The sequence below is a fragment of the Ascaphus truei genome, unplaced genomic scaffold, assembly GCF_040206685.1.
Source record: "Ascaphus truei isolate aAscTru1 unplaced genomic scaffold, aAscTru1.hap1 HAP1_SCAFFOLD_1944, whole genome shotgun sequence".
Lineage (NCBI taxonomy): Eukaryota > Metazoa > Chordata > Amphibia > Anura > Ascaphidae > Ascaphus > Ascaphus truei.
This window is the reverse complement of record NW_027454849.1, coordinates 31,628-44,224: the sequence shown is the minus strand read 5'-3', so window position 1 is coordinate 44,224 and position 12,597 is coordinate 31,628. Positions and strand designations below refer to the sequence as shown.

Below are 12,597 nucleotides of genomic sequence, written 5' to 3'. Positions count from 1 at the left end.
CCGCTCTCCCCACCCCTCTATGGCCCGGGCCTAATAGGGAAAGGCTAAAGACAGGGACTACTAGTCCCATGAGCTTCAGGGGAATGTCACATGCTGCGGTTTAGCCAATAGGGCGGCTGTATTTGCAGTTAAGGCCTTTTTAGTGCAAGGGAGCTCGCATTGGCAGTTTTGAATAGGGACAGTTACATGTTGCTAGGCAACCAGTGAGGCTGTGAGAGATGACAGTTTTAGTCAGTTGAGGGAGACAGTTAAAGGAGATGGCAATGATAACAGTTGAGAGACACAGTTAGCACAGTGATAAAGGGACAGTTCCCTATTATCCCTTAAAAAGGGATAATATTATTATTATTTATTAGTTCAGGCAGTTGTGGGAGAGACAGTTGAGGAGTTAGGAGTGAATTATTGAGCTAGAAGATAGTGAGTCAGTGTGCTAGGAGATAGGAAGTCAAAAGATGTGTGGTGGACTAGAGGCAAATACTGACCTAGAAGTACTGATCCTGAATGGGAAGGGGCACAGAGGGAACTTGCCCTGAAGAGAGCATTATACAGGGAACCTGTCTAATGAAGTATTGTGCTCTATATGAGAATAATTAATCCTGTGCAAGCCTGGAACTGTTGTGCCTGACAATAAAACACCTGTGAGTTGCAAAAGATCCTGGCGCCCTATTTATTGTCCTGTTCTTCCAACCACCAACTATCCTCCATTACAGCCATGGCCTGAACCCACCAGAGATCACAGGTAACTGACCAAGGAGCTGACACTCTAATCCCATCGGGAGCGGAGCAGGACTTTGTTCACACATGTACACCCTACCCCTGCACCCGGGGGGGGAAAGGGGGCAGTTTACATATATATATACACATATGCATGGCTTGGTTCAGCACGTTCTAATGGTGCTGCCTGAAATAGTGTTCTCTGTTTTTCTCCCCCGATATTTATGTTTGAAAACAGTTACTGCTATTTGCAGATATCCCGCAGTCGATAACTAGGACAGCCTGAGCATGGGATATGCTAAAAATTTACCCTTTTTGTACCCCTCCTACTTTTGGAAAAATGATGAATAAAAACTTAAGTAATAATATAAAAAAAAATGTAGCAAGCTAAACTGTGCTCTGTTTGCGGTCTGTATGTCACCTGGTATATGTTACATTAGATGGTGATGCCTATGGCCGAGAGGGAGAGTTCCCAGGTGGTATTTATCAAATGATGTTGTTTTTATTGATAGCCCGTGATCTACTTGTGTTCCGGTTTAAGACACATAAAGGTAAGTAATAAATTGTCTGGATCACTGCTGGCTGGTAGTTTGAAAAGCTAGTGTTACAGGTGTCCGGAGATGGATAATGTGATACATATCTCTGCCTGCTTTCTTCTGGCAACGGGGAAAACCAGCGGGAGGATTTTGGCAGTGTCAGGCCATATTATACTGTTAGATTTCTGACAGTGACCCCGTATATAGCAGGGTCTAAATTTGAGCAGAACACAGCGTATAGATGGGTACTTGTGAGCACCTTCTTATGTCTCAGGCAGGTCTGCAACCCTGCCTTTTCCCATTATCTCTTAGCATACAGTGCTTCCACTGCAGACAAGGATTCTGGGAAATTACATGCAAATGAGCATTAGCTTTTGGGAACGCACCGGGAGTACGGGATGGAAAGGTGACGGGCACGTCGCTGGCTGCTCGGTGAGGGCTCAGGGGATGACAGTGCTTTCCGCTCTAACCCCGGGCCTCGGTAGATTAGTGTATTGGAGGTTTTTTTTCCGCTGTGTTGGAAGGGGGGTTATTTTATGTATTGGGGAGAGTTATTATGTGTATTGGGGTACAGGGGTATTGTGTGTATTGAGGTAGGGGGTTATGTGTATTGGGGAGAGGTTATTATGTGTGCTGGGGGAGGGGTGGTGTGTGAACTGGGGAGAGCCGGTTATTGTGTGTATTGAGGGGGGGGGGGTATTGGGTGTATTGCGGAGAGGGGGTATGGGGTGTATTGGTGGAGGGTGTATTATGTCTACTCAGGAAGGGAGGGTTATTGTGTGTATTGAGGAGGAGGTGTAATTGGGTGTATTGCAGAGGGGAGTTATTGAGTGTATTCGGAAGGGGTTATAGGGTGTATTGGGGGAGGGGATTATAGGGTGTATTGGGGAGGGGGTTATTGAGTGTATTTGGGAGGGGGTTATTGGGTGTAATGGGGAGGGTTATCGAGTATGGGGAGGTGGGAAAGAGAGGTGTGGGTGTAGAGATAGGGGTACGGAAGGGATGAGAGGGAGAGAGGTGAGAGATAAAGAGAGGGTGGTGTCGCAAAGACCGCTGACACTGGAGGGGAGAGGGGGGGGGGGGGGGGGGCAGTGGAAACCTAAGCCCTGGGGTCGGGAAAGCTGTCTGTGGCCCTGGTTAATAGTGCTACTACTTTGACAAACAAATGTTATTTTTGCATCTCATTCGTTTTGAGGGTCCCTGTTAATAAGACGAGTAATGATGTCTGTTCCCTTTTTCGGGAACGTAATGTTATTAGGTCAAAATTACCGGAGCTCTGTGGATCTAACCATAATTTTGGTGCCTGAGGCACGAGCAAATAAAAAGACTTACCCAAGGTCACAAGGAGCTGACACTGGGATATGAACCAGGATCAAAAAGGTAGATGTCCATTGGCACTACTACTGTTGGTATACAGTGTTATTTAGGCGCTATCCAGTCCCGGATATCACTCTTTGGACTTTCATTGTACCATATCCCTACAGATGTTCTATATCCTAACATTTGCTTTACGCCCTTTGTTCTTTATTTATATATAATACACAATATGAGCCAACATTCATTCATATCATTTATTTTGTTTTTGCATATTCTAAGGCTCTTTAAAATATCTATGACACTATAGTTTAAGAGCCATAAATCAATTTCAGTTTTAATTTTCAATAAATGCTAAGATTTATTGCTGCATTCTTTTAGAAATGTTTATGCTTCAGTTGAATTTTACTTTGACGTGTAAACACATTTGAAATGATAGAGTGGCAGAAACGCTTGTGCTGTCACTGTCCCTTGTGTTCCTGGAAAGTTTCATGGACCTACTGGTCAGCTAACACACAATAATACATTAGGATTCTCTGGTATTTCAATAGTTCAGCATGACATTTATGACTTGTTTTTTAATCATTTGGAATGTAATTGGCATCAAGGAAGTGGGGAAGTTTAGGTCCTGGAGCACGAGTTAGTCTTACTCTAGCTCATAGCAAAGTTCACAAATAAATACACTGATTAATTCTTATTTCTCACATTCCAAAGAGAACGGCTTTAATCTTCTATAAACTATGACTTTGGCATATGCAGATACAACCATTTTAAGTATAAGTTGCCTGTCTAGTAAAATACTTGATACTTTTTTTCAGTATATCATATATGATTACAGTATATCATTATGTATAGTATATTTAATATGTATATTATTTCCCAATGGTTATGACACTCATCCTGCAGGATTTAGCACAACAAAAAAAAAGACTATAAATAATTAATAATTAAAGGTGGCCACTGTATATGCAATTCACTGCAAACGGGACTTTACTTTTAATTGTATAGTAATTCTATAGAAAAATAATTCTTATTCATTTGCATGACAATAAATAAATACAATGTTTTAAAAAAAACCTCAGTATCAAACATAAAATATAGGAATTCAGTGTTTTTATGATATATTTGATAGACTATAAAGTTGTAATACATTTTACATTTATGGTATACATTATGATGAGTCACTGAAGCATTCTACAAAAAATTTGGAGAGGATGTAGAATGATTACATGAATCTCTGAACCCTTTAGGGAGAAGATGTTGTGACATAGTTTACGGGGCCAGTGTCGCAGACAGTTTTCCTGGGGCCCAGTATTACAGTCTCCACTAGGCTCCCCCTGCAACCCCAGTGCCAGGGCCTTGCGAGACCCCCCCTCTATCTCTCATAAATCATCTCTCCCCTCCCTCAGATCCTCTCCCTCTTCCCTCTCTCACTCGCCTCTTCCACCTCACGCTCTCCCTCTCTCCCCCATCTCTCCCTCACCCCACCTCTTTCTGTCTCCCCCTATAGACATAACCCCTTCCTCAAAAACATAATAACCCCCTCCATCAATACCCATAACCCCCTTTCCCCAATACACATTGTGACGATGAGGGGGTAACCAGGCCATCAATAAAGGTATTATGCCCGGCTGGTTACCTCTGATCCATATTTTGGGTTTTAGAGTGTCAGCTCTTGAACCCATTTGTTGTACATACCATGTATGTAATTGTGCGACAATAAAGAATTTTCTGTGTTTTACCTTTCCAGGTGTGCCAGGAAGCAGAGATTGCTAGGCTATGAGTTTCAAGGAGCGGTTTACGGAGAAAGTTTTGTCAGAAGGTGTCTAGGTAGCAGGATTCCTGAGTTGCTGGATACCCCAAAAATGTGCCCGGGAATCAGGACGGATTCTCGGATACATTGAGACACATTGCTCCGGCAAAATCTCCCCTTGAAAACGCGTGCACGACTCACAGCTAGGACTCTCTGCTTCAGCACAGACCAGAAAGGTAGAAGGAGTGTAGGGATGTGTGGTATCCCTGAAACAGTAAAGGGGTCCTTAGTATAAGGGGGGGTGTGACCAGTTAAGGCCCATGTCACCCAGAACCTGGTATAGTGGTTCTGGGAGTACTCCAACCGTATATAAGGCTGCAAGGGTTTTTATGAAACCTAAGTCTGGTTTTCAAGAAGGGAATGAGATACAGCCTTGAGAATGAACCTAAGCGTTTTTTTCATTCTACCTTGGGACTTTAAAAAAAAGGGGGGGGGAAATTTTTTTTGGTTTCATAATGTTTAGTAGTACATGTGCTTGTGTACGGTATTATGAGCTGGGGACTTCCAGGTCCATGATTCCGAGAGACAATGTGGCTACCAATCTTGGTGCCACCAAGTCTGCTCGGGTCCCGGACATGAAAGCCTCAGAGGTTGCCAATATGTGAAAGTCATTTGGGCACTGGAGTTATGCTCAAGAACCGATGTCCTGGGATGAATGGCGGTCCCGGACCACCATTTGCCCCAGGGTAGACTGTGAGCGCAAGTGGCAGAGGTGCCATGTTGGCGCATGCCCTTGGCAGAATCCAAATCCGTGATTGCCCGGCTTAGATAGACTGGCAATGCTCTGATTGGCTGGTAGGGATTTCTCCCACGCTCAGATTGGCTGGAGTATTTCATGAATGAAGTTGAAATACTATAAGACACCCAGCAGCCAATCCGTTCGCGAGATTCTAAGCGTCAAGACAGCAGCGGCAAATTCGAAATCACCAAAAGATGCGCTGAGAGAAATACCAGCGAGCTAGCTTCAGAAATTTCAAGACGAGATATTTTCTAAGTCTCATTTTTCGGGGCCAAGTTCTGAAAAGAGAACGTAGCGGTCGCAGCTGAGATTGCAAGCTGAAAAGAGTACCAGGACGTTTGGTACTATCTCCCTGTCAAGAGTTTTCGGCAGTTCCGGAGCAGATACTGCGGTGGCTTCAGGAACTTCATGCCGATTTGAGTTCCAGGACATTTCTGGACAAGTCCTGGTTTTACCTCTTATTTCACCTAGGAAAGTCTAGTTTTTTAGCCCAGACCCCCAGTAAGTGTGTTTTCTCTTTTATTTTGTAATCTACTGTGTGTACGTCTGTTTCAATGAAATAAATGACAATTTGTTTTACTACCTTGTTTTGCACAGTGAATGATCCCAGTAAAAAAGGTGTAGATACCTGGTCTCCCGTGACACACATAACCCCTCGTCCCCCCATTCACATAATAACTCCCCATGCCCCATTGACATAATAACCCCCCTGTCCCCATTGACATAATAACCCCCCCTGTCCCCATTGACATAATAACCCCCCTGTCCCCATTGATATAATAACCTCCTCCCCGTTGACATAATAACCCCCTGTCCCCATTGATATAATAACACCCCTACCCCATTTAAAACACACTTAGCCCTTTAGTGGGCGGCTTCTGGTGCCGTGCTGATCAGTTAGGGCTGATCGAAAAAGCAGTGGTACGTCGTAGTCCCATCCAATTTACTGGATCATCATCATCAAAAATATTCCCATTCCTAATTCAGTATTTGTCATGTTTTCCTTAAAAAGCTGTAATAATATGTACATATGTACAAATCTGCCGCCTGTAGCTGCCGCCCTGCTTCTCCTTCAGAATCCAGCATTAAATGAAGCCACCAACGTGACGTCGCTGCGGCGTCACCTTGCCATGGTAACGCGCCATCATTGCCGTGGCAAAGAGATGCCGTGCAACGTTATTTGATGCTCGATTTTGAAGGAGAAGCAGGGCAGCGGAACGGACGCGGCCGGCACAGGTAAATAAGTCACTTCCCATTAGGTCCGATAGGCCAGAGGGGGCGGCAAATGCAAATGGGGGCGGACATTTTTACCACCTCCAAACTTTTGCCGCCTTAGGCCCAGGCCTAACGGGAAATCTGACACTGAATATGTATATATGTGTGTATATTTTTTTATTTATATTGCGCCAACAGTGTATGCAGCGCTTTACATAATAGAGTACAAGGATTTACAATACAAGTGCAACAACCATAAAAGTACATAATAGGAAAGGAACTCCCTGTCCTGCAGGGCTTGCACACTAAGTGGTCCTGTATGTTGGGAGACTCCCAGAGACAATAGGTGAAGGAGTTAGTGCCGTGGACGGCAGTGTCTGACCATGATGGTTGGTAATTTTATGTGGACGTGGGAGCGGTGAAATGGTTATGAGCCCAGGAACATTTGGGTATTAACCCTTGGAGTACCGAGTCTCCAAACCACAGAAAGGTATAGAATCCGCAATCATCCAATATACTTTGGAGCTGACACCACTAAATAACAACTTATGCAGTTTTGAATGAGGAAAAGCATTGATGATACAGGCAGTGGGCTGGTCAATCCTTAGAGATACAGCGGAGCCTCTTCAAAGAAAAAACCCAGAGGTAAATCAAAAACCGGTGCTGTTTAGCCTCATAGCTGCCTGAATATAGTATGGCTTAAGTATATATATGTTCGTTACTCACGATACCCGGTCTGCATGCTGCCTAGAATGCTCCGGTGGCCATCTTTGCTTCCTCGTGGTGTCGGCGTGCTCCTATCCGGAAGTGACGTAAGTAGGGAGGGGATTGGTAACCGTGGTCACAGCACTCCACACAACCAACGCTTGAAAAAGTAAAAAACTTTATTTAAATGCCGCAGTGAGCATACAAGCACCACTCTGACGTGTTTCGTCTGTAGAAAGACTTTTTCAAAGTTTTCTTTCTACAGACGAAACGCGTCAGAGTGGTGCTTGTATGCTCACTGCGGCATTTAAATAAAGTTTTTTACTTTTTCAAGCGTTGGTTGTGTGGAGTGCTGTGACCACGGTTACCAATCCCCTCCCTGGTTATGAGCCCAGGCTATACACAATGCTTCTCTCGGAATGTGGGTAATATACTCTGGTTTAAAGTTGCGATTGAAAAAAATTGTTAAAAATACTTATTTTTTATGAAAGAGATGCCAGTCAATATATTTTCCATTGTTGTCTCTTTTTATTTGTGCAATTATAAGCATAAAAATATTTGACACCGAAAGGATAAATTATAAATTGTAATTAAAATAAAATAATTTATAAATTATTTTATTTTAATTACAGTATAATGTATATATAGCCATGCATAATAATGGTATATTGCTTTCCTCTCTGTTGGCAGTAAGTCCTGGTAAGAACAGGTATGCCAGCAGTAGTTATGGAGGTTTTCCCTCACACTATGGTGAGGTGCCCTAGTTATGGAGGGGAGTGGCTGTATGCTCTGAGTCCCTGGATAGTGACATCAGGGATGCGCCTGCCTCCTGAAGTATATAAGGCACAACACAGTTAGTTACAGTGTGTTCTAGCAGCTGTGGAAAGCTGTTGGGAAGTTGTATTTTCCTGCATAAGGGATTGTAGGAACACTTTGTGACCCTAGTGACGTAACTAGCGGTCCAGGTTGACCAATCAGCCTGTCGAAGCCACTCTGTATCCAGGGACCTGGCACAGAGAGGATCTCCCTAGGAGAAGAGGGAATCCCACTTCAATTTGGGAGGGCGTACCTGGCGAAGGGACAGCACAGAGAGATGTGCGGCTAGAGCCGGCAGCTGCATGGGGCAGGCTGCTACATCACCGTCTACAATAAAGATAACCTTGTTAACGATACCCCCACTGTGTGAGTGTGAAATTACTCAGCAGTGGATGGCACCACCAAGAAGGAGTTCCTCACCAGGACCATCTCCCTGCGGAAGCATAGATCCTGATGAGGTGGAGGCGCTGCACATGATGTAAGTTGGACTTGCACCCACTACCTCAGCTACCTGTCCTGATGACATCCCCTAATACCATCAAGCGGGAGACTCAGGAGTTCTGTTGCCTACAGGTGCACCACCAAACACAAACACGTAATGGGGGTTGGTTATTAGAGTACCCAGGCCAATGTGAGATTGGGGGGGGGGGGGGAAACCTGTTACATATAATTTATAAATTATTATTGTATTTATTTTATAATATTACTAATAACCTGTATCTGAGCCCTATTCCTAATACCCTCACTTAGTAGCTGAACTCTATTCCTAATACCCTCACTTAGTATTCCAGCCCTATTCCTAATACCCTCACTTAGTATTCCAGCCCTATTCCTAATAACCTCACTTAGTATTCCAGCCCTATTCCTAATAACCTCACTTAGTATCTGAGCCCTATTCCTAATAACCTCACTTAGTATTCCAGCCCTATTCCTAATAACCTCACTTAGTATCTGAGCCCTATTCCTAATAACCTCACTTAGTATCTTAGCCCTATTACTAATAACCTCACTTAGTATCTCAGCCCTATAATTAATAACCTCACTTAGTATTCAAGCACTATTCCTAATAACCTCACTTAGTATCTCAGCCCTATTACTAATAACCTCACTTAGTATCTCAGCCCTATTACTAATAACCTCACTTAGGGGCCTATGCAGAGAGCAGCGCTATTTCGAAATTCGCCATTTTTTGGAGAAAATCGCGCAGAAAGCAGCAGAAAATGGCGAGTTCTGAAAAACGCGCCAATTTTTCTTTTCTATTTGTAAAACTCGCCTCGCGGCTGGCGAGAACGTCAATCTCGCCAGTTTTAAAAATATCCGTATGCAGAGAGGCGCGAATGGCAGCTAGCGGCTGTTCGCGCCAATAAAATGGCGCGATTGTCTCCTTTTTGCCTCGCCAGAAAAAACTGGCAAGAAGCTGCCGCTCGCGGCCATTGCAAAGGGAAAAAAAAGGCGCGAATTTGTTTTTACACGTTTCTGAAGCGCGCATCTCGCCAATTTAAACTCGCCACACGCATCCATGTTAAACATAGCAGAATTCGCACTTTTCTGCATATGGAGAATAAAACTCTCCAAAAAAGCTACTTTTTAATAAATTCGCCAATTTTAAAATTCGCTGCTCTCTGCATAGGCCCCTTAGTATCTCAGCCCTATTACCAATAACCTCACTTAGTATCTCAGCCCTATTACCAATAACCTCACTTAGTATCTCAGCCCTATTACCAATAACCTCACTTAGTATCTCAGCCCTATTACCAATAACCTCACTTAGTATCTCAGCCCTATTACTAATAACCTCACTTAGTATCTCAGCCCTATTCCTAATAACCTCACTTAGTATCTCAGCCCTATTACCAATAACCTCACTTAGTATCTCATCCCTATTACTAATAACCTCACTTAGTATCTCAGCCCTATTACTAATAACCTCACTTAGTATCTGAGCCCTATTCCTAATAACCTCACTTAGTATCTCAGCCCTATTCCTAATAACCTCACTTAGTATCTCAGCCCTATTACTAATAACCTCACCTTTGTATTTCACCCGGGGACCCCCACCGCCCTCTAGTATAAATCCTGTGTATAGTTTTTTTTTTATGTGGGGGCACAGAGGGTGGGTTGGTGTGCAATATTGTAATGTTTATTGGGGGCAGAGTGGTTGAGTGAAGGGCCAAGTACCCGCTTCACTCACCCCCTCTGCCCTCAGTAAACTTGCTATTGTGCCTTAGCCCCTTCATTGTCTTAGCAGCTACCTGCTAAGGTAATGAAGCTGCTTTAATGTAAACTTTTATTAATAGTGTGCGGGAGCAGGGGCTATCCTGAGCTGAACCACTTTGGTTTCTGCCTCAGGGACCCCCTGCTTCCCGAGTTACAGGCCCTGGTATGGGGCATCAGGTGCCGGTATCGCCGCCACTTTTAAATCTTCCACGGCACGTGACCGTGGGATTTAAATACTGGAGGAAATACCGGCACCCCATTCCAGGGCCTGTAACTCGTTAAGCAGAGGGTCCCAAAGGATGAAATCAATGCGGTTCATCTCAGGGGACCCCCTGCTCTTGTGCACTGTTAATAAAAATTACATTAAAGCAGCTTCATTACCATAGTCCCGTGACCGTGGGAACAAAATGCATAGGAGGTACCAGTACCCCATAACGGAGCCTGTATCTCGGGAAGCAGGGGGTCCCCGGACCTGAAATCAGCGAGGTTCTGCTCCGGAGACCCCCTGCTACAATACACTAGCATTACATTTTATATTACTGTAACGGGTATTCCCCCCCCCCCCAATCGCAGATCTGATGTGGGTGCAAGGAACATACGGTGTTACCATAGGTGTGGTGCATTACCTGTTGGTTCACAGGAGGGCTGAGCTTTCGCCACGGGGAACCTGGGACATAACACAATACTAGGGGTGATCACTTACACGATGCAGCGCCCCCACCTGCGATGGCTCCCGCCAGAGGGGGAGTGGTTCCTCGCAGGACAATCACTAATAATCACATACACAGTGGGGTGTAATAACTAATGGCTTTACTAATGTAACGGGTATTCCCTATGAATACCGCCGCTACTACCTGCTGTGCAACCTGTGTGGCTCTCAGGAGCCTAAGCCTCCGCTTGAGGAACCTGGGGTACATACATATCATACATCTCTAGGTGCAACGCCTCCACCTGGGAGGGATCCCAACGGAGTGGGAGGAGGCCCTCACAGGAAACAACCACACCACACGAGCGAATATAAAACAGGACTGGCTTTACTGCATGGAAACACATATATCACTCAATAACATCATAACATCATCATGCACCACGGCGGGCGCTAACCACACTGGGTGTCACGGCGGACACTAACCACACTAGGCGTCACGGCGGACGCTACCACCTCTAGGCGTCACGGCGGACGCTATCACCTCTAGGCGTCACGGCGGACGCTATCACCTCTAGGCGTCACGGCGGACGCTATCACCTCTATGTGACCCCACCCTGTGTCCAGTAACCCCCACCCAAATGTCTCGTACTCCCAGAGTCAAATACCACTGTGCATATGTGTGTGTGACTGCGCAGCCACTATGTTTGGTGATAGGCCTGGTTGGTGCACGTGAGTTGCAGGTTACCTGCCCGGGCTCCAGCCACGGGTACCGCGATATCAATCCGCACGATCCGACGTTGTCCTCCACACCGCGTGGGTTGAAAGTCCAGCGCGAACAATGTCTCTCCTAGTCTTAGGGTCTTGGGTGGTGTTCTGAGCCCAGAACCCACCTCGCAGGGACACACGGCTTCCGCTCTGTGTCCCTGACTACTTGACCAAATAAAGGGGCAGTGTCCCTATCTAGGGCCTGTCCCTAAGCTCCACAAGCTATTAGATGACTCAGGACCTAACTGGGACCTTGGGGGCTGCTGGCCTATGCAGAGGGTCACTGACCCCTGCATCCACCTCTTACCCCTAGCTGGTCCGGATCCTGAGTGCCTGCGTAGCTGCAAAACCCCGGGAAATGTATCTAACTGGGAGCAGGGGAATCCGGCCTTCTGATTGGCTCCCTGGCGTCAGGTGTCTCTGCCCCAAAGCACCCTGGGGGCTGGCAGTCTATTCTCGCGCATGCGCAAGCTGTCTGAGCCTCCCGCGCTGTGCACTGCCATTGCGCATGCGCAACAGCCCTGTGTATGCGGCGCCCTGCTTCCCGAGCCGCCGGGCCGGTGGCAACGCGATCGCGGCCTTAGCGACGGCCCGATCGCGTCCCCGGCAACCGGCCTGCTCGCCGCTCGCGTCCCTAGCTACCAGGGATCACTATGCTTCCGCTCCAGCCCGATCCACACGCGCGCTCGCAACTGGGAAGGAGGGGGTGAGTGCGCGAGGGGGGGGGAACCTGACTACACGCGAGGGGGACCTGGCTACATCCTCCCCCTGGTGAAAATTCCAACGTCCTCGCTTGGACCACATAACTTCCCACCAATGTACAAAAATTATATAATAAAAATGCAGTAAACATATAACTTAGCACAGGTAACTCTAAACGAGATTGCATAATTCGTTGAGCATCACAATCACAGACTGTATCTTACTACGAGAACACTGCTGAGCCTCATAATGGGGTGCCCCCATTTGATCGTAAGTAACCCTAGTTGGCGGGTACCTAACTCGTTGACTCCGTCGGAGTTGTTCTTCGGCAACTCCCTCGGGGGAGTAATAAGCATAGTCCTGAGGCCTAGCCTCTTCCCTTGAGGGGAGAAATGTCTCTGAGGGTACAAAA

The 12,597-nt window shown here is 46.0% G+C and overlaps 1 long non-coding RNA gene across 1 annotated transcript in view; it reads left to right on the top strand.

The window, feature by feature from the left end:
• The first annotated feature begins 246 nt into the window (after window positions 1-246).
• Window positions 247-12,597, top strand: part of LOC142477106 (uncharacterized) — a 33,914-nt gene continuing 21,563 nt past the window's right edge. Inside the window, exons 1-2 of the long non-coding RNA XR_012792180.1 lie at window positions 247-739; window positions 1,227-1,265. This is a non-coding gene — a long non-coding RNA (uncharacterized LOC142477106). The remainder of the gene's footprint in view (window positions 740-1,226; window positions 1,266-12,597) is intronic.